Source organism: Pyxicephalus adspersus, chromosome 11, assembly GCF_032062135.1.
Source record: "Pyxicephalus adspersus chromosome 11, UCB_Pads_2.0, whole genome shotgun sequence".
NCBI classification, from domain to species: domain Eukaryota; kingdom Metazoa; phylum Chordata; class Amphibia; order Anura; family Pyxicephalidae; genus Pyxicephalus; species Pyxicephalus adspersus.
The window spans coordinates 25,999,899-26,017,798 of record NC_092868.1 but is presented as its reverse complement, the minus strand read 5'-3'; the positions used below and the strand labels follow the sequence as shown (position 1 = coordinate 26,017,798).

The 17,900-nt window shown below is 38.7% G+C and overlaps 1 protein-coding gene across 3 annotated transcripts in view; it reads right to left on the bottom strand.

Annotated features, from left to right (window-relative positions):
• Positions 1-4,934, bottom strand: part of SYT3 (synaptotagmin 3) — a 135,418-nt gene extending 130,484 nt beyond the window's left edge. The window contains exon 1 of one of the 3 annotated variants that reach the window (XM_072425952.1): positions 4,618-4,934. The gene's annotated coding sequence lies outside the window, so the exon portion shown is untranslated. Of the gene's footprint in view, positions 1-3,771; positions 3,942-4,617 lie in introns of those variants that run through there. The other 2 variants (XM_072425948.1, XM_072425951.1) reach the window with 2 other exon arrangements.
• Between the last annotated feature and the right edge of the window lie 12,966 nt (positions 4,935-17,900).

Below are 17,900 nucleotides of genomic sequence, written 5' to 3'. Positions count from 1 at the left end.
ATCAACTTCAATAGCATTTAACCATGCCAAAACTGCCTCACTATCATCACTTAAAGTATCTAAATCCAAGAAACAAAATTTGATATATTGTAAGTCATTGGATCTCTGATGTGGTAGATTTTTAAATATATTTGATGTTGCCTTTCTAGATCATTTGGTGACTTACTTTACATCCTAGGGTGACAACAGTTAGCCTGAATGTATCTACGGCAGAGTACCATTGACAATGTAATGCAATATGTTTTAGTTCTAAGAATTAATCAGTGCCATATTCCGTTTTAATATAAACCACAGTTTATTAAAGTTTTTATTAAAACAAAAAAATGTAAAAAACTTCACAAATTAGCCTTGTCATATCCCTGCATAATCTAAAGAAAAGCTTATGTTAAAAAAGCTGAGGTTATCTTCATTGAAAGTACACAATAAGCTCAAAATAAGGCAGGAGAAGTTAGCGCTGTACCGCCATACTCACAAGCATAGCTATTGGTCGGCAACAGGGACTGGATGCTCAATATTTTGGCTTTATTTAGGAAAAGCCCAAGCTTGACTTGAAGTGAAACTGAAGAGTTGATTTAAATCTCATTTTAAAAGCGTGTAGCTCTCCGTGGATTGATTGCAATAACTTTTAAAAAGGTTCTGGTGGGCCTAAGTGCATGTTTTTGCAGGTATGGAGATAAGTGGAGTGCACGAGGAAAACTCACAAGAAGAACAAGCAAACTACTAGCAGATGGTGTCTTGGCTAGAATATTTAAACTAGACCTGCTGCAGAGATAAGAGTGGCTATCCATCCATGCCACCTCTCTCTCTCTCTCTCTCTCTCTCTCTTTCTCTCTCTCTCTCTCTCTCTCTCTATATATATATAAGAGTGGCTATCCATCCATGCCACCTCTCTCTCTCTCTCTCTCTCTCTCTCTTTCTCTCTCTCTCTCTCTCTCTCTCTATATATATATATATATATATATATATATATATATATAGTCATGTGTAAATTTTAGAATTGGGTGGACAGAAATTCAAACCCTTTGTCAGGTAAAACAGCTCCCCAATAAGCAAGTTTTCCTGAAGTTCAACTTTAACAATTTATATTCAAAGATATTTATATGGCCAAGGCAAAAATCATGGACTTCCGTAAACAAATTATATCCCACCTAACATTAGACATCTTTTAAATATTAATAATAAAAGCATTTTGCTAAAAAGCAACAATTGTACTTGAGTTTACCACTACAGTGTTGTCTACATTACATGCTGTGCAGTATAAATACCAATGGATACTTTTTCATTAGATATTATTAAATATGCCTTAAATTAGAGTAACGCCACACTATTGTAAAGTATTGCTGATATTAAAGTTAAATGGCAAATATAAAAACCTATGTTAATTTTGTTCCGTATACATTAACTCTTTATTACATTTTTTAATATTACAAGCTTAAGCACCTGAATTTGAGTCTGTATCAGTCATTCTACAGCTGAGCTTAGATCGGGAGAGGGAGAAGAAGCACAAGGAGTCAATCAGTTCTGGTAAAGAGCAAGGATCATGCTGATGGGAGGTGACAGGGCACAGACAGATAAGCTCATCAGTCTGCTGTTTCTTTTTTCACTCTTTACTCATAAGGGGTGGGGGGCAGACTAGTTAGAATGCAGGACAGAAAAATCAGTTTACCTCTACTGCAGGTTAGAGCTCTTTAGAGAAGTGTAAATCGTAGAACTGGATGAAGGGATAAAAAATACTTTAACAGGTAAAAGATCCCAGATATTGATTTACTAATAACAGGCAGTAATGACTAAACACGTATTTGGTATCTCAAATGTGCCTCAAATCTGTCTTCTTTGGAGGGTAGAATAATGAATACCAGAGCAATCATATACCTCTCGCCCGTGCCCAATAAGACTCATGTGAATTAATAAATATACATATTTATGTGTGTTTTTTTTTTCAAGGACTTTTCACCTAACTATATTCTCCAGAAGGACCTTGTATTTGTAGCACATTCAGCACATTATAAACAACAGAAATAAGACATTATCTATCTTTCTGCATCTTGATTTGTGTTTTTGTTACTCACCACCTCTTAATACTTCTTAATTTGCATAGCCTATGTCTTCCTTTTTGGAACTAAAAGTCATAAACACTCATATAAAGCTGCATGTCCTATCATATCCCCAATAAACAAACATTATACTGCATGCTCAACAAACACATTAGGAAATTCTTGATTACTCGTACTGCTGTGTCGTCTATTGCTGTAATTGGTTAATGACAGCAAATGTATCAGAGCGACATAGAACAAAAGGCATAAAACAGAACATCTCTTTATATAAAAAAAGTAATCTCATTTATACAGAAAGGACATGGAAAACCAGTGAGAAATCTCTAGACAAAAGATGTATCATGTGAAATAAAAGGATCACAGTGTGACAAACAAAAGACACATCTGTCAAAATATTCAGCAAATAATTCTTTGGTATGATCAGTATTTTGGAAAAAAAAAGCAAAGGAAAGGAAACTTGTTTGATTTAACACTTAACGCATTTTAAAAAATTTCTATAGCTATCAGGCATAATCAACCTGGACATTTACAAATATGAATGTACAGGGACGTGTGCATATAATATATACACATATATATATATATATATATATATATATATATAGACACACTGCATTCAGGCTGAAATATTGACACATCCTATTGATATAATTAACTGTAGTCTTTAATGGAAATACTTAAAGAGTAAGCAACTTATCTTGCTTACATTAAATTCAGGACCAACATTATCCTACAGCAGAAGACATAGTGCGGAGATGATAGCTGATGCTACATATATTTGTCAATTTAGAAAATGCTGATTTAGCAAGCAAAAATGGTCTTTCCCATTGGCTTCTAGATACAAAATTGAAAGCAATGAAAAATACTGAAGGGCTTTAAGACTGCACGAAAACGCTCTCTGGCGGAATAGGCTACAGGTTGCTGGTCCAAGTAAGCTGAATAGGCACAAGTGGCAAACTGCTACAGGTGATATCCACAAATCTAGATATATGATGAACCAAACATGAGCTTGAAAACAGCTATAGATTCCTGCAGTGCATTGGAAAATAATGCATGTCTAGCCTGGCAAGACTAAAATAAATTTCAGCACCATGGACAGATCACTATATAGAATTAGACAGATCTGCATAAAATCACCATCACATCCCACCTATAGAGGCTAAAGAGGTAATTAGCAGCACCATTGGGATGTAACTCTTCCTGTACTTCACAGGGCAACAATAACAGATGGCATTCAGGCTGCAATCACTGCACCAAAATATGAAATACTTAAACTGGCATTACCGTACAGACCTAATATGCATGAACAATTTTCAAAAAAAAAAAGCCAATACACAACAATGAATGCAAAACACCACCAGCCCAATGCTTTGATATCTGTTGCATCTCTGCATGTTGATACATTTTGCATGCTTTAAATCTTCTGCAATAAATAAAATAATTGAAATCAATATTCCATTCAAAGACAAACTGCATGTCTATATATGTGCAGGAGTATAAATATTTATAAGGGTTTGTCATTTATATGTAAAGTATAGCATCACCATGAAAAAAAGAGGAGATAAATACTGGTTGGAAACCAGTAGCTTTATCTCATGCCAGCAGTGCACCTGAAAAAGTCCATTTACAATTCTACAATTGCTACACATGGCAAAGCCTACAGTTTACCTAATGCGTCCAGGCAGCAATTAGTAAGTCAATAGTGTCATAACCTTACCTGCTCTGCTGAGCATATTCAGACTAGATGCACTCCTCCTTAGACACCATGGTCAGCTTTGTGCTCCCATGCCATATGCTACTATGCAGTGTCATATAAAACAGGTACAGAAATTCCTGCACAGTGCAGGAGACCAGGGCAACAGGCTCTAAAATTTAGGTCACATCATTACAGATGAGCTATGCCTCCATCCAACAGACAGCGCTCGCATTGGATCATTAAATGGGGGATAGACTGTAGGTGGTCTCCTCATCAGAGTAGTAATGCTGCATGGATTCCCCATACACAGGGAGATGATACTGAAATTGCCTTGCCCTGCCACCTAGCCTTATGGTGTCCCCCTGTACCCCACATTGGCACAATCCCCAGATCCCCCTATAAATCTGATATATACTAGACAGACTAATCATTCATCTCCTGCACCTGAAGCCTGGACCAAGGAGCCTACAGAGGGATCTGCAGATTGTGTGGCTGGCTTTGCAGCTGGGATGCCAGCTCCTGGTACACATGGATTACTGTATGTGGGCTGCTGCTTTCTTTTTACATCCTAATTGAATTAGAGCACTGTTGGCACAACATACAGTTGCTGCTCTATTGTTGTAAAAACCACTGGAAAAAAATATTCTTACTTCTCCTTTCTCGATCTAGTGGGTTTGTTGGGTACAGGACTGTGCCATCCTCTGTAATTACAGAATAAACCCCCTACAGCAAGCATTTGATAGAAAAGAAGAGGTGGGGGGAGATATGTGTGCCCCACCCCTGAAAAGAACTGAATCCCCCATTCATTGCACATAGACATGGTCATGCAAAACACATCATCACCCTGGTCTTGCAGTAAGCCCTTACCTGCCACTGCTTCCATTCTTTAACGAGGCAGGCTGGACTCAAGCAGATCTGGAGGAAGAAAAAAAATCATTCCCCTTCCTGTTACAATTCGCCTAGTCACAGCCCAGATCAGTGTCCCTCCCTCCTTGTCATAGTTGCAGATCCAGTGGAGTTTCTGGGTCACAAGCCCCTGAGATCTTGGTCCAGGATAGATGGGTTTGCTCCTTCCTAGGCTTGGCTAGGCAGGTCCTGTGCAGATCTGCTCCTCTCTCTGTGCTTCCCCTCTTTTCTCTGTGTGTCTCTGGCTCTTCTCCTCCTGCCTCTCATTACTACTGCATGCTGAGATACACACAAGCTGGCTGTCCTGGAATTCACTTTCCCTTCTCTGTGCTGTGCGGCAGATAGGTGGCAGCCAGGATCCTTCTGACTGCAAGGAAATACTCAGACATAACCCAGGAGGCAGCACCTGCTCACTTGTTCTCTGGCTATAAAAATCCCTTTAGCATTTGTATGGGGGGCTGCAGACAATACAAGGGATTGGCTAAGAAGGGTTTAAAGTGGACCTTTCACTGGGAGATTCTGTAAAATGCCATTGCTGACCTGGATTTAGAAAATACAGCTTGCCTGGTTGGTGTTCTTCTATGCCTTTTACACTTCCCAATCTGACCCAGAATGCATGCTTGCATGGCATGTGTGCAGGTGTGTGAAATAAAAAGGTGTAGAATGTGTCCAGCAATGGTAGCTTTCAATATTTCAGTGGTATGTCCAACTAACTAAGACTTGCATCATATGGGCTACTGGTTTATAGAAATGGACTATTTAAGTCTATTGGTTATGTACCTGGAAACTTAGGGCAAACTATCTTCCTTAAGCTAGCCGTACACTGTGCATTATGATCAAAATGAAAGGGAGGCGTATGGACGCTCCACCTACCACAGTTATGCCCCTTATCCTTTCTTAAAATTGGGGGTCCCAATGCTGAGGCATAGAGTCCCATATGGGGGGCTTTCAGATATCTACCCCCCTACCTATTAATTAGTACTGGAGTACATAACTTAGTACCCCTTACCCACTACCAGAAAGAATTACAATTAAACAACTACATACTTTACTGAAACATCTTTTACTAAATCTCCCCACCAAAAACAATAAATGTTTCATGTAAATATAGTCTGTTATGAAGAAGAACTTCTCACCAACAATGTTAATCTATTACTAAATGATAGATTATTAACTAAAGGAATTGACATAGCATTTTCACTGGTTCTGCAGAAACACTGCAATGAATCTGGAAACATAGGGCAAACTATCTCCCATAAACTAGCCATGCACTGTGCATTATGATCAAAATGACTTTTATTATTATGCCTTTTACCATTGACTTTTGACATTGTTTCTTTCATTGACTGGTTACCAATCATTTTGAAATCTAAACCAAGTATTGCATCACAATCAATATTTTATTTCAACAGAATAATGCAAAAAACAAATTCTGATTGTGATGGCAGAATTACCATTGAGAGACAATTGCATAGCACTGGATAGATACAGATGGACAATTTTTCTTCTGAATATATGTATTATTCTCTAACAAGACTTTTCCAACAGGTTGGAACATTCTTGCCATTAATACATGCTTCTGATTTGTTATCGTCCCCCTAGGCCTGAAAGCTGAACTCTTGACAAACAGCCAAGCACACAGATTAAATAAATATGTACCAAAGCATCACTATTCTGTCTATTGTGTCATGAAACAGACACGGCATTTGGCCAATTTTCCCTGCTTTAATACAGCTATAGTTACAAGAATTCCTCCCCTAGCCTGTTACTAATGAAAGGAGATACAGAAAATCAGCTTATCTCTGTCACTCTGCTCTCCTCTGCTATGAGCATATACCCTATGAGCACTGTTACATAACTCAATGGCTCCTTTTACTTATTTTCCATATCTCTGTATTTATGAATATAAAACTGCATTAAATTGTGTATTTTATATCCTACTGGAGTTCAGCTATAACTAGATCATTATCTAAGCATTGCACTCTGCAGTCAAATCAGGAGCATGATTGAACTGTTTATGGACTAACTTGGCAGTCAGTAGAAAATTCTATACATAGAACTGGCATTTCATGATTTCTTTTTTATCAGAGAAAATGAAAACACATCCAAAAAATGAATATTACTGAGAAGCCATACACAACCTGTATTTGCATTTTCTGTGCCTGGAGCCTTGCTTTGATATTATCTGTCAAGGTCACCCCAACATTATAATCTATACCTACAAACACTAAATTCTGCATGAATAATATATATATATACACTCGTATATACATATATACATTTTTTCCAGAAGATAACTACTCATAGATTTTGCATCTTCATGCAAAATTAATTTCTCCAACATTGTTAAGGAGAATGTGTGGCCTATTATTTTTTTTGTATGTAAGGTAATTTGATACATCAGTAAAAAATATTGTTAGAACAATTATTTAAAAAAATAAACATGAAAAAAAGGTAGGTAATGCCAAAACAATGTTTACAGGCAGAAAAGTATGCCTTGTGTACAAACCATTATATTAATATTAAAAAATATGCAATGTTCATTTAACAAAATGTGCCCCTGAATGTTTTTTCTATAAATCATTTGTTCTGATGTTATTTAGAATGGGAATGCAAATTTTGCTATTTTCCATCCATGGGTAACCTTAAATCTGAATTCCAGGTATATAGAAAGTGTCAGTGCATGCAAATCTGCTAAAAGGTTATATAGGACAGGAGGTTAGAGCACAATGAGGACCTCATCAGTCACCCACTGCTCCTTCACTGTCCAATCACAGCCTAGAGGTAGGGAGGTGATCTAGCTGTGTTGTTTAACAGAGTAAAGTCAGGTCACTAGCCTGGCTCTGTTGTCTGGACTTCATCAACAGAAATATAAATTCTATTCACACCTGTCAGCTTCAATGTTGGCATTTCAATAATGCATTTAGCTTATTGTTCTTATGTTCTCTCGTGTTTTCTCATGCACAGCAAGGCCAGTATATGCGCTCTAGTGACAACCCCTGTGGCTACATATGCTTACCTTCCCCTTATTCTCTCTCTGCTATTTTTACCAACAGGAATAAGAAGTAGCAGTCTCTAAGTTAGAGTCAAGACAAGACTGAGTGCTCTCCCCATGTTACAGCGCAGAGAGCCTTAGCAGGTTTTTTTTTAGGTTTTTTTTTGCAATACCAAAATTAAGCATGCAACTCAATTTAAGAAAATATTGCACTAAATTATGGCCTTTTTTTGGACTTACGGCAATCTAATATAACAAAAAAATTACAGATTTGGCTGTCCATGAAAATACAAAGAATTCATTGCAGTGTTTCTGCAGAATCCGTGAAATGACTATGTCAGTTCCTTTAGTTATTAATCTATCATTTAGAAATGGGTTAACATTGTTGGTGAGAAGTTCGTCTTCATATTAGACTATATTTACATGAAATATATGTTTACTTTAATTGTAATTCCTTCTGGTAGTGGGTAAGGGGTACTGCAGTATGTACTCCAGTACTAATTCCCATGGGTAGGGGGTAGATATCTGAAAGCCCCCCATAGGAGACTCTATGCCTCAGCATTGGGACCCCAATTTTAGGGAAGGTAAGGGGCATAACTGTGGAAGGTGGACCGTCCATACGCCTCTCTTTCATTTTCTGGTCACCCAGGCTGGATAAGGATTTGGTCAATATGTAGTTGCGGATACTCATGTTTATACTGACAAAGAAGTAGTTCTAATATAGACAGATGAATGTCCAAACTGTGAACAAAGGGGGAAGCACACTCATAAAAATGAGTGACAAGTTTTATTGAAGAAACTGACAGGTACTATTAACACCAATGGCCATTCTAATTCATGATTGAAGGGTCAAACAGGGCATTAAAGGCCTTTAAATTTGGTCTACTCAAATTTCTATGCACAGAAATGGCAAACACTGAGCAACGAAGTTCTTGAACCCACGTAGGGACTGAACTGAACTTCTTCCCTATTACCGAGCATCATTGCTGTCACAGGACTAAGTCATATACATCTCCATCTTAGAATTACCAGAATTTCTCTTCCTTTCTGGAACCCAAGTGAGCTGAATAGTACAATAGCAAAGGCAACTTTTTTAGGGCTGCACCTGTTCTAAAAATCTCTAGCAATACATGAGCAGCAATGGAATGTCTTTCTATACAACGGTTGGAGTAATTTCACTGTTTCACAAGGAGAATTACATTTGTGCCAATCTATGAGACTGCTGAGTGCATTATCCACAATAATTATCTCTCTTTTTAACTAAAGAGAAATTATATAAATTGTGTTTGTTTATAAAGAACTTGCACCCATCTTTCAGCTTTAAATGTTGTTATTTTTTTTTTTTTGGAAAGGAGGCTTAAGGAGTAATATTCATACAGTCATCAATATTATTGTGTGCTTTAGGCATTTTAGCCATACTTTTTTTTCTAGCGCTACATTTTATTATAGGTGCATTTGCACTGAAAGTGTTTGCTTAGTCCTTTGCAAAGTCCCTACCTTTTAAGCCAATGCAGATGTCTGTGATGGGGTGGCAACAATGCTGCACTTTTCCTGAATTCAGAGCAGAGTCCCCTTTTAATTTAGGCTGTGCCTTGTTGCATCTCATTGGGAGGAGGAGATGTTGTGGGGTGAGACTCCATTGCTACTGATAATTCACAAGCCTGTATCATCATCTAGCCACACCTAGTACCGCCAAATGCTTTCTAGATTGACAGGACTGCCAGGAGCCCCCCACTGTGAGCTGCTGTGTCTAATAGGAACCATGGGAAGCACAAATTAAGGAAGATTTGGCCCAGGAAAGTTAAAGGTAGTTTTATTTAATATATAAGCCATGTGCATCACATGGTAACCGGACTCTATATATTCTAAATATACAGGTACTTTAGCGTGTATAACCCCTCTGACTTCCTTTTAAAAACTGAAGTACATGAATTACAGCCTGCATATTTTGTTAGCACAGGTTTCCTTTAAAGCATACCTATCAATAAAATTACAAAAAAGTAGACAAATGTAAGGTAAAAATCTTCTTCTCTTTTTTTTTTTTTTTTTTTGGTTGTTTGCTGTGCTGTTTTTTCTTTTTTTTTTCGTTTTTAGTTGATGTCTTTAGGTGATGCCTTTTATAGTTCTATCTATAGTGGTTGCTAGAATACCCCTTTAAAGACCCTAAACCCATCATTAAAGTCATACAGCTGGCTCTATCAAGTTATCTTGGCCCCAGAACTATGAATTTATGAAACAATAAATTTGAGGCCCGTCAGCCACACTTGGAGGGTAGCCTCAGAAAAGGAAAGTTGAAAGGAGAGTTGAAGTAATCTGGTGCACAAAATCACGGCCCTGACCCAAGTAGCGCTCCCTTTTTAACCTTCACCCCCTCCACCCTGCCCCCCTCATTTAGACCCTGACATAGTAAGGGTGGTTAAATGGCCGATCCCGGCCGTTTATTAATAACAACATTTTACCGTTTTTCTCAAAACCGTTTAAACATACCATAACGCTTTTTTATAGATCCCAACTACAGTACTACATTACTATAACAATTCCCAAACATTTTCCCATATCATCGGTTCAATGGGCTGCAGAACCTTGAAGGCCCAAAACACAGCTCCACTCCACCTGAAGCTGCTGCCCCGGCACCCTGTTTCCAGCTGCAAGACTCCGCCTTGGGAATTCTATTTCTTTGCTGCAGCCCCTACACACCACCTTTACCTTCCGCCACATCAGGAGACCAAATTCCCCTTTATTTCACCTTTTCTTACCGCCAATCACCACCTCCAAGGACCTCACCTGCAACTTTTTCCACCTACTCCCGACAGTCGCTTGGCTCTGGTCAGTACTTTAGGTTGCTAATTAATCGTTTTCAAATGGAATATATTTAAAGCCAATCTCCCAAGAACATTCCAGACCACCTAGTTGGATATTAGGGTACCAGGTTTGTGACATTAGCAACACAAATATAGAGAGTTATTAGAACTATGGAGTCAGTATAGCAGTCTGTTAACCCCCTTAAGGGCAATCGGGATAGCCATCTGTTAAAACAAAACAGCCAGATGCCACATTTGTAAGCTTTATAAGTGTACATAAGTCATAAGGAACAAATCTTCCTAACTGGAACTGAATACATAAACATTTACAGTGTGTGTATGTATGTAAAAGTATATATAGAGAGATCCTACACCAGAATAATTTTTTATTAGTTTATAGGTTTGTTGGATCACCCAGCTTTACTGATAAAAGTGTATCCTGTGCAGCCTTGGAGAGCTTTAATAAATCAGGTCCATTGTCTCTGCCAAAATATACTGGCACTGATAATTTTGCTGCTTTACAATAATACAACAAACTTACAATAATCGACCTGTATACTTTCTGTGCTTTAGCTGACTGGTAAATCTCTGAATAAGTTATGGTACACTCTTGGTAACAAATATAGTTATCTTATTTTAAAATCAATACATTTTCTATTCAATATAAAATCTGTTTTTTTTTTAATCTTCTTAAGAGGGTACATTTACTGTCACCGCCTATTAACCCATGGAGGCTGTACCTCTGTGTCATGCTATCACAAAAAATGTTTTAAAAGAGTATATATATTAAGGTTGGGATTTGACACACTTAAATTGCAAGAGTAGATCTACGGTATGTAATTTTACAGGGATGAAGCTCTCATTACAATGTCCCCCTAAGGAAGCCTAACAGACAAAATCTGGGTTAGGGGTTTGCTGTGCTGCTTATTATAATTTGGATGTGAGAAAATAAATACATATTTTAACATCTGTCTGGATCTACACTGAATATTGTAGAAGTGTTGTTTATGATTTCAGTTGAGAACTTGGGTGGGAGTCTGCAAGCAGAACCTGTATCATTGCCAGGCTTTATCCAACTACTGCTGCTACTTAGTGCCAGGGTGGATGCATAGTATAGGTGTTCCTGCAAAGCTAATATACTGTAGGTCAGATCTCTCGAACCTAAAGCAAAACGTATGTTTGGTACCTACGACATATAAAAATCCACTTATGTGTGTATCAAATGCATTTTCGAGTATATTTGTTGTGCTTCATATAGCTGGAGCATATTGCAAAGCCGTGGGTGGTGCCCAACAGGTTCACCCACTGCAGGATCTACAGAAAACTATACTTATGCGGATGCAACACCAGTGACTCTACCCAAAGAGAGGAAGTAGCAGTGACTGGTCTGTATTAAAGGCTAATTATTGCACAGAAGGACACAAAGGACACTAAGATTCAAGAATTAGTACACACGGCTTATTGTCGATATTTGTTTAGCCCAGAGTTTGGCTTTAATTGGTGACCTTTTCTAACATTTACTGACCCCATTGGCTAATGATAACTAACTGATAATAAAGGTAAAACATGGTTCCATGGATCTGTAATCAATTAATAACTATTGACAATGTGTTGGGTTTACTTCTGTTTTAGCTATAGAATAATTTAGAATTATCTCTTCTCTTTTCTCCTTCTGTATTAATTGAGTGTTGACTTTATTTCGTACAGTAGCTAGAGGCAGCAGTCAATGCTGCTAATGTCCAGTCATTACTGACATTTACTGCCTTTCCATCACTGACCACAGGAGATGGACTGCAGGAAGGGCTTGACACATTAGCGTCTAAACAGCCCTAAAACATTATCTTTTTTGTAGGCTACACCTTCATATATGGTATTCAATATACACTAAACTAATATCATTTCACAACTTGAATCATCTGTAGGTTTTCAAAATAAATCTATTTATTTAAAGAGATGAATGTAGCTTTTATTTACTCATTACATTCAGTTAAGCATCTTTTATGTATCCACAAATACAATACTGCCATTTTCAGTATTTTTTCCTAATATTTATCCTGTCAAAAAAAATGAACAGAAATGAGTTTAAGGATAATTTAAAATGGCTACCTTTGTTTAATTATTTTTTAAAGGTATAGTACATATGGAACCTAGCTTGACAATTTTAGTATATTCACATACAATTTTGCAGTTTTGTTATAAATACAATTTCTTCAGAGGTATTCAGACCGCCTTCACTTTTTTCAAATGCTACAATTGTTTAAATTCTTTTTTTCACAATATTCTACATTCAGTACCTCATAATATCACATGATAGATGTGATAACAAAGTAATAACAGCATTTTAGCCAATTTTAAAAATGTATTTAAAAGAAAAAACTAGTATTCTGTATTCAGAACCAGTACTTAGTTGAAGCATGTTTAAATATGGGGCCAAACAATTTAAATCTTGGTTTTATCAGACCAGAGAATCATGTACCTAACAGTCCTTCAGGTGCTTTTTTTGCAAACTCCAAGCAGGATTTAATATGCTTTTCACTGAGGAGAGGCTTCTGTCTAGCCACTCTACCATAAAGCTCAGATCAGGGGAAAGCTGCAGTTAGATGTTACATTCTGGGATTTAGTCCCATCAGCACACAGGAGCTCAGTCACCAGTGACCTTTGGGCTCATGATCACCTCTCTCACTAAAGCCTTTCTCCCTTGGATGCTCAGATAGGCTGGGCGACCAGCTCTTGGAGGAGTCTTGGTTGTGAGAATTAGGGAGACCACTGTGTTCTTAGGAACCTTCAGAGCAGCAGAAAGTGTTTTGTAGCGTTTCCCAGGTCTGTACTTTTCAACAATCCTGACTCTGAGCTCTACACCAAGGTCTAAATCCAGATGCATCTCTAGGTCACATGAATTCACGTGAATTAATGAATACTTGCTTATCTACAAATGCAGCCTGACACTCAGTGTTCAGTCATTCATTGCTGTTTACTGTGTACTGTTTATGTAGCCTACTTTCACTTCTAGGGTGAATGCAAATGGTCATGTACATAGGATTTTATGTATTTGGCATTTAAAATGTGCCAACCATAGAGGTTAGGAGTGGCTGTGAGGCATCTAATGTCTTGTGTCTAAGAACCAGAGACAAACATGTACACTAGTGCCAGTGCCCTAGTAAAGTAGTAGTAAAGCTAGTGCCCCAATAAATGCTATAATAACTTTTTTTTCCCCAAAGCCTGTCCTGCATTTTCATTCCTATTGTGTAGTGTTATATGTGCATCTTGCAGCAACATTTTTGCAGGTTGAATAATCAAGGAGAAGCTTCAACTGGTGAAAACAAAATCAATAGGTGATACTTCATCCTAAAGAAGTGAGCTCTCAACCCTGACGTGTCTAAGGAGTGAGAGATTGCAAGCCCTTGTTTTCTCTGATGTAACAGAGGCCATTGATAATGCTCACACATAAACTTGTCTCCTAAAACAAGGGAAATGCACCGAAACAGAGAAAGTGGCCAGCTTCATAAGGCTGTATGAAATGTTCACTGATAAGCAAAACAGTTTAAAAGAACCTAAACTTGGCCTATGGTTCCTCCAGCATTTCACTACCATTGTACACATACAAGTAAATGGGCCTATTGTCTCCTCACCTTAAGGTTAACAAGAAGAAGCAGAGGACCTGCTATTGTCCAACGCTTCAGGAGAGAAGGAAATCAAGGCAAGAATACAGCCGTGAATTGGATGGAGAGACAAGAGCCTACTTAAAACCAGCAATCTGTTCATAAATTATCTGAAAACTAGAACTTGCACAAGATTGAACCAGTTTTCTGTGAGTGGATGTAGGTTACAGACTGACAATTTACCACTGGACAAACTGATCTGCTTGATGAATTTTAGTGATGTCCATGCTCTTAACTGGAAAGTGCACTCTATATTCTGATTTCTTTCCTAATATTAGCAGTGTTACCTAGTACCAGTAGGGTTTTCACTTTTACTTACTGCATGCAGAGATTTACTCTGTAAAGGAACCTTGTTCTGCGTGGTACCTCTCTATCATTGTAACATTATCTTTCCTTTGAAAAGGGAATTCATTCCACAGTATCTTGTGCCCTCTGCCTATAACAGGGGTCACAACTCATCCTATTGGTTCCTATTAACATTGCTCATTAAGACTTGCCTATCCAATACTGTTGGGTCCCTTTATGGTTTAAGTAATAGCAGGTGGGTTAAAATATCCCCCAACAATCGAAATGTACCTCTCTACTATTCTAAATGTAGAGCAGATTTGCCACGATTCACTCAGCACTTCTGTTATCATACAACCATTGGAAAACAAGCATGATAAAAAATATATTTTTTATTACTTTTTTTTTGTTTTAGGCATGACAAGTAAAAGGAGCACAACTACGCTAACCATTTGTTGGAAACATTAGCATAAGAAAAGCTAGGTATGCATACAGAATGATGGTAAGGAAACATTGGCTGATAAATATCCAATATATTATAGAAAGACAAGGTGCATAAACAGTAAGAGTACCACTAGATGTACAATTACCGGGGCATACGTTTAAATAACATAATGGTATGATGAACATAACGTAGCCAGCTTTAACTGAGTGCACCGAAATATGGCTAACAGCATAACAAATCAGGTAGTGGGGGAGCTTTGATAAAAAAGGGGATGACAAGAAAACTAGCAGGAGAAAGGAAAGAAAAAAGGCACGAAAATGAAAGGGTATATGAAACTAATAGGAAGATACTCTCAGAAGAGAAATGTTAGAAATAGAAATGCTGAGATCACCTATTAAACCAATACAAACATATCTTTACAGAGGCAATAAAAATGTATCCCAGCTCTGCGAGCAACAATAAGCAACCCAAAATTGCCATATCCCTACATTAGATAGCTGACTCACATCTACCTCCCACCCCTGCCTCTGTTATTCTGTTTTGGAAACTTGTATGCATCCATGTAATGCTCTAACATTTGAAAGCCTTGTGGGGAAAGTGTTGGATGGGATGTATGTACCACTGAGGCACATGTACCACTTACGCGTTTTAGGGCTCCTGGCGATGTCTGATGTGTATTTGTGATTGTATGGCTTTTCAGTTTGGATTGTGGAAAGCCAGTTTGTTAGAATTCCCTGGAGCCTAACAAAGAGTGGGAGGGTTTCCCTGGTTCACCGGAATTATGTCTGGGTTTTCTCCTATGGAGGTGAAGCATAGTTATGACATTTATTCAGGCAGCATTATGCTGCAAGGAGCTCAGTGTAATCTCAGAGTTAAGAGGGAACAGAGCTCCACAATACAAACCCTGTGCTATATGTGAGTCTGCTATATCATATGGAAAGTGACTTCATTTTTAGCTCAACCAAGCCACTGTTTCTTTTTTGTGTTGTTTGCTCTTGCTGCTGCAATAAACATACTGGCTGGAATCTGCTTGAAATCTTGAGTGCTGCTGCCTTATGTTTGGATCACACTGAAAACTCATTGCTACTGGTGATCCCATAGTACTTACGACTGCAAAGCAGTAGTTTACAGTAGCTACTGCATTTCTGTTAGGTTTCTAAGCTAAGGTTTATATATGAAAATCCTGATATTAAGACAGCCCAGTATATAAGTGTATATCAGGGTACTTAGAATTATCTACCTTTGCTGTACAAATTTACCGTCAATTAAATGTCAAAAACAAACAATAATAAAATAACATAGTTTTAAAATGCAATCTAAATCATTGGTCCCAAACCTTTTGCAGCTCGCGGACCACTGAATCTACTCATGCGTGGTCCAGAGACCTGTGACATTTAAGGCCAAAAAACTTCCCCCCGAGTGACATCCTAATGCCAGGACCAGCACACTCTCCCATCACAGGTCTGAGCCGGACACACAACCCGTCCACTGCCGAGCCTGCTATCTGTATAAAGGATGTGGTCCGTGGCTCTGGCTGGTGCGCCCCCCCAAGCAGGGTCCTTCTCCTGACCCCACTGGGGGTGCACCGGCCAGAGCCGCGGACCACCGCTGGTCTCTTTGCCCACCTGTCAGATGACCAAGGCCCAGTAGTAGGCCTCAGAACAGGGGTTGGGGACCTCTGATCTAAATAATAGTACATTGTTTGCAATATACCGTATTTTTTGCCATATAAGACGCACTTTTTCTTCCCCAAAACTGGGGGGGAAAAGTTAGTGCGTCCTATACAACGAATGTGTTAAAAAAAATAATTAAAATATTATACTCACCCGATACCCGATCAGCGTGTGTCTGGCTGCAGCGTGTCTCTCTTCTCTCCTCTGCCAGCATCGTGTTTTCTCCTGTCTGTAAAGCAAAGCGAAAGAAGCCGGCACAGCGCCACCTGCTGTTCCCTGTCCTAACTGCCGTACAATAGAAAAAAAGCACAGAGTGATCAGAAGGGGAGTTTGAATGACACAGAGTGATCAGAAAGGGAATTGGAAAGGTAGAGAGTGATCAGAAAGGGAATTTGAATGGCACATGAGTGATCAGAAGGGGAATACCGGTATGAATGGCACATGAGTGATCAGAAGGGGAATAATCTTTCAGAATCTTTTTTTCTAGATTTTCCTCCTTTAAAATTGGGTGCGTCTTATATTCCGGAGCGTCTTATATGGCGAAAAATACGGTACTGTATTTTTCGGACTATAAGACGCACTTTTTTCCCCCAAAAGTGGGGGGAAAATGAGGGTGCGTCTTATGGTCCAAATACTTCCTCACAGCCAACCCGCCCACACTTTCAAGGGGGGTCAGGCAGATGGCTGCAGTTTCATCCAGCCTGGCATCCCCCTGCAGCATGACCCCTCCATTTTGCAGCTTGATCGTACACACTTCCCAGGGAGAGGGAAGGGGAAGGGCTGCAGTGCCGTTCCACCCTCTTCAAGGAACCTTGCAATAAATCATCAGGCAGTGCAGAGAGCCCTGCCTTACCCTTCCCTGCTGTTTGCTAGCAGCCCCGATACTGGGGACGTCTTTCAGCGTGGAAAGGCTCCATGTAACAGTGGGGACTGGGGAGGGAGGCAGAGAGGGCAGTCTGAGGTGAACAGAGGTTTCCTGCAGCAAGACATTCTCCTATGACAGGTGAGCTGGAGCTTTCCTGTCACTATAGTCTTGTAGTGCAATGTTCTGCCATGCAATGTCTGTGCAATGTCCTGCCATGCAATGTCTGTGCAATGTTCTGCCATGCAATGTCTGTGCAATGTTCTGCCATGCAATGTCTGTGCAAAGTTCTGCCATGCAATTTCTGTGCAATGTTCTGCCATGCAATGTCTGTCTCTCTCTATCTCTCTCTTTTTCAGCTTGTGTGATAGGCCAAAAAATTGTGTTATTACTATGACAGTGTAGTAATTAGCAAAGTATGCAACAAATAATCCCCAAATATATGTTTTAATAAATATTTCTTTATACAAATAGGTTCAGAATATATTTTTTTTTTATTTTTTTATTTCTTGTTTTTCTCCTCT